A 5,130-nucleotide genomic window follows, 5' to 3' on the forward strand; every position below is an offset into this window, starting at 1 on the left:
ACACAAAATAGCCTAAAAATATCTCATATTAGGGAGGCTGGGCATTTGCTCTGCCCTCCCTCTGTTTCAAAGGCCTTTTGAACATCCAATTCTTCATCCTGTCTCAAAGTCCTCGTGGGTGACTGCTGAGCTGGGGACCTCCCTGCACTCAGCCCTCTGTTCCTGAAACTTTGGCTCATGTCAGTCTTGGCACAAGAAAAATTAATTTCCCGGCCTCAGCTCAGTGCAGGCTCATTAGGACCTGGCACAATTACCCTTTTATGCGTGGGAGGGGGCACCAAGGTTCCCTGGGGATGCCCATGGGGACATGCCAGGCATTACAGAAAAGCTCTGCTCCAGGGGAGGGGACTGAGCCTCCTTGGCTTGGCACTGGGGGCTGAGACCCCATCCCATCCTCCTGTTGCCCGTGGTTTTGCTGCCAGTGTGGGTCCTCCTCTTGAACACTGTTGGGGTTGAGCATGCTGGGAAAGACATTTTCATTGCCTGCCTTTGCCTTTTGGAGAGGGAGAAGGGGCTAATGGGGGCAGTTCGGTGGGGAAAGGAGGGCTCAGGCTCTGCCCCTGGGCTGCACGTGTTGAGACCTCAGTGTCTGCCCAGCTCCATGGTGTCCAAACCCTCCCGGGGAGCTGGATGCTGCTCTTACAGATTCGAACACCAAGCAGTAAAGTGTTAGTAACAGGCTGGGCTCTCCAAACCTCCTGAGTGCTTTGCAAGGAAAACATTGGCAATGTCTGGAGGGAGCCACAGGTGGGAGCTGCCCCTCAGGATGGGCCAGAGAAGTGGAGGAGCCTGAGATGGAACCACAGGGACTCTGTGGAGAAGAGATGGAAAATGAAATATCCAGACAAAGGAAAGAGGTTGCAATTGTAAGATTGGGCTTGGCAGTGTAAGAAAGGGAAGAGACAAAAGCAGTCTCTGAGCAAAACGCTGGAACTAAACTTTCACAGCTGCAAAAGGAAAACAATGACTTCCCACACAAAACTCACTGATGGGCTGCGCTGATGAGGAGATGTCTGAGGAATTTCAATTAAAAGCCAGCGACACTGACAAAGGCAATGAGATTGAAGTGTTCAGAGGTAAGTGAGCGATGGGAAGAACAATAACTGGCGAGGGAGGGAACGGTGCCTGCTCCGTGCTGCGTGGGCTGGGCCCTTCCCAAGGCAGCAGAGGCCGTACCCGCTGCGCCTGGCAGGGAGCTGGGATCCAACTCCAGCCGTGTCCCACACCCTCTGCTTCCCTGTGCCCCTCCACGGGGATGTGCTGGGTGCAGCAGGGCTGTCCCCTCTGTCTGACATCTTTGGGCGATATCTGCTCCTCTGTAGCATGAAACTGAGCTCCCTCTGTTTTCCCGTCAGCCCCACGAGCCCCCGGCTGCCCTCCCACACCTCCTGCCCAAGTGATGCCTGCTGCCTTCAGGCTCTTCCTCTACAGCCACTCTGGAGCCAGAGCTGTGTGTGCCCTTGGCAAAGGACCTGGAGCAGAGCAGAGAGTGGGAAGAGCTGGCAGAGGTACATGTGATTGGGAGAGTCACAGAATGGTTTAGGTTGGAAGAGGCCTTGAAGTCCATCCAGTTCAACTATTCCTCATCACTGTCAGAGCCACCACTAACCCATGTCCCCAGGTGCCGCATCCACACAGCTTTTAAATCCCTCCAGGGATGGGGACTCCAAAACTGCCCTGGGCAGCTGTGCCAAGGCTGGACAGTCCTTTCCAGGAGGAAATTCTTCCACATATCCAACCTGGACCTCCCCTGGCACAGCTTGAGGCCGTTTCTCTTGTCCTGTCCCCTGGGAGCAGAGCCCAACCTCCCTGGCTGCCCCCTCCTGTCAGGGACTTGTGCAGAGCCACAGGGTCCCCCCTGAGCCTCCTTTGCTCCAGGCTGAGCCCCTTTCCCAGCTCCCTCAGCAGCTCCTGGTGCTCCAGCCCCTTTCCCAGCCCTGTTCCCTTCTCTGGACACACTCCAGGACTTCCATGTCATGAAGGGTCCAAAACCGACACCAGGATTTGAGGTGAAGCCTCACCAGAGCCCAGCACAGAGAGACAAGGAAGCCCCCAACCCTCGGCTGGTGGCACTGCAGCAGGTGACAGCAGAGGCACAACGAGCAGCACATGGAAAGAGCCTGCACCATTCCTCCTGCAGTCACCATGCAAGGAAGATGAATATCTTCCAAGCTGGCACAGCTGACATCGTGCCTGATGGGAATATCTCGTCCTTGCAGCCTGCCTTGCCTGCTGGGGAAACGGCTCTGCTCCATCCAAGCTGGCACCAGGAGCTGGGATCAGGAGGAGAGCAGGCTGGGCAGGCTCCCAGGCTGCCAGGAGAGGCAGGGATGGACACAGCCCCGCCGGGCCCAGGGTATGGAGCAGCCAAGGCCAGGGAGCGTGGGGGCAGCTGTGGCACGAGCCAGCTTTGGAACAACCTGGAGCAGTGGGAGGAGGGAGGGAGGGATGGCCTCACACCGAAATATCTTGCTTGGCTCTGAGCACGGCATGGAACTTCTGGCACACAGAACCCTGCGAAGTTCCATGCCAAAGTAAACAGCCAGATTTAAAGCCCTGAAGTGCAGTGTTTGTGCAGAGCAGCTGGGCAGAGCACGGCTCTCGGCCCCAGGTGGGCTCCTGGTGTCTCCAGCCCTGTGCAGAGCTCTGTTCCCCAGCAGGGGTGGCTGGGCAAAAGGCAGGTGCCATCCCATGGCTGCTGGCACAGGTGGCACTGGTGGCACCATCTGCCTCTCCGTGCTCACATTTATACAGCAGCACAACAACTCTCTTGGGTTGACCACCCTGATGGGGACAAGCTGCTTTTCTGCGTTTAAGAACAAATTTACATATATGTAGATGTCTCAAAGTACCAGCCAGCCACCAGCATGGCCAGCCCTGCTCAGAGCCCTGCCAGATGCCGCAGCCCTGCTTCCCTGAGGCACGCCGTATCTCCAGGCATCTGTTGTTCCATTAAGCTATTTTTAGCAAATATATCCCCCTTAGTTCAGCTGCCGTTATCTGATTAGTTCCTGTAACTCTATGAGGAGCAACATCTCCAGGCGTGACTGCGATTCTGAGCAGGCTGTGTCTCTGCACACGCCTTTCCTCCTCACACAGGAGAGAAACTTGCTGGAGATGCTGCTCGCCGCTGTGCTCCGAGGTCTGCTGAGGCTCGGTTTGGGGGCTGGGGGCAGCGGGGATCAGCCCTGTGGCAGCCACCGGAGCACACGACCTTTGGTACAGGCAGAGTTATCCAGGCGCGCTTCCCGGCTGCTGCCGGCGATAAGGAGCCATCTCCTCCGGTGTTGCCCTGATGCGGTGGCGATAAACAGCTGGCTTTGTTTGCTCCGGTGCACAGGGCTATTGATGGAGATTTCCATCATCCTGACTGGGGATGAGAGCAGGGCAAAGTCCTTGCGCAGCAGGGTGAGTGTGCCTCAAAGGTGCGGGGTGCCAGGGCTGTGTACCCCCTTCCTCCCGGCAGGTACCACCAGGAAAAGCTGCACCATGGCCATGGCCTAGGGACTGGTTAAAAACCTGCAGCCCACAGATGGTTCCAGCACTGCACTTTGTTCCGAGGTCTCAGCCTCTATTGACTGCAGCTGTCCTGGAAAATGAGATTATAGTGCAAAACCGTGGCATCCTGTCTGCTCTGCTGAGGCAGGTCTTCCATCTCCTGGCTGGATTGTCAGGATCAAGAGTACACGAAGGGGAGTGGGATGATGAGCCTCCACCGTGACAGCTTTTCCTCCAGCCTCAGCTGTGTCAGAGGAGCGCTGCAGACCCAGATCTCCTCAGCATTCTCTGGAGTGTGTGACAGCCCTGCCCGTGCCCAAGACTCAGGGTGGTAGAAGGGGGATGTCACCCAGGAACCATACACAGGAGCTCCTGACCTGGCCCATCTCCCCTGTCCATGGTCAAATCCATCAGAACCCTGCTGCCTGCTCCTCCTCCTCGGGGTGCTTCAGGGCTCTTGAACAGGGATTAACTATAGATTTAAGTGCTCCCAAAGGGAAAATCTCATCCATGCCCACAGTGAGAATGACCCCTCACCATCACCACGGCTGTCACCCGAGCTCTGGCAGTGGCCCCGGGCCCTCTGGGATGCTAATCCCTGCCATGTCAGCTGTCACTCCGTGTGCCAGCGCTGTCACTTATTCCATCTTCACCATGTGCCTCCCTGGCTTCTCCTGACAGTGATTTATATCGCACTCCTGCCCCACTGTGCCTGTCCAGGCCTCCATTCCCAGCCAGGCTGAGGCCGTGCTGCTGGAACGCGTCACACACGCAGCTGAAGACATTAATTCCAGCTGAGAGACCGCCAGTGCCTCAGGTGACATTCATGTGCAGAGAGAGATGCCAAGTGTTGCTCGCTGAAACCAGTTGCGGAGACACACTGGGGAACCTGGGCTCCCGGTCCCACAGCCCACACTCCGTCCCCCCGTGGCCTGGACCCGGTTCCACCCTTACACCCTCGAGGGATGCTGCCGGCAGCTGAGGGTCTGTGGCCGCCTCGAGTGCCCCCCCACACCGTGCCGGCCGGTGGCAAACCCGAGCGGGGCACCCGGCTGTGCGATGGACCCCAAACCGGGCTGTGGAGCTGCACCCCAGCCCCGCTGTGCACGCCGGCTGCGGGGCTGGCGTGTGCGGGGCTGGCGTGTGCGGGGCATCCCACGCTGCTCCCCGGGGTGCGGGTGCCGCCGTGGCGGGTGTGACCCCCCCATTCGCGGTTCCCTTTGCTCCTGCAGACCCCTCGGAGGTGCCTCCCGGTGGCCCCACGGTACCCACGCCTCGGGGCCGGATGTGCAGGGACGGCGTGGGGAGCGGGGCACCGCGGTGAGTGGGTGTGAGCCCCCTTCCCGCCTCCCCTCACGCGGGTACAGACCCACCAAAACCCCCCCCACTCGCCCCATGTGTGCCCCGCTCCCCCGGTGCCCCCCGGTGCCCCCCCGGTGCCTCCCGGTGCCTCCCGGTGCCTCCCGGTGCCGGCGCTGCGGGGCGCGGGAGGGGCGGGGCCAGCGGCGAGACCACGCCCCCTCCCGCCCTCTGCGCGCTGCCATTGGCGGAGGGGAGGCGCGGGGCGGGGCCGGCGCGGGGCGGTGGCGGCGGCTCCCGCGCCCCCCCAGCGCCCGGCGCGGCCGCGGCGCC

This window comes from Corvus cornix, chromosome 14 (assembly GCF_000738735.6).
Source record: "Corvus cornix cornix isolate S_Up_H32 chromosome 14, ASM73873v5, whole genome shotgun sequence".
NCBI lineage: Eukaryota > Metazoa > Chordata > Aves > Passeriformes > Corvidae > Corvus > Corvus cornix.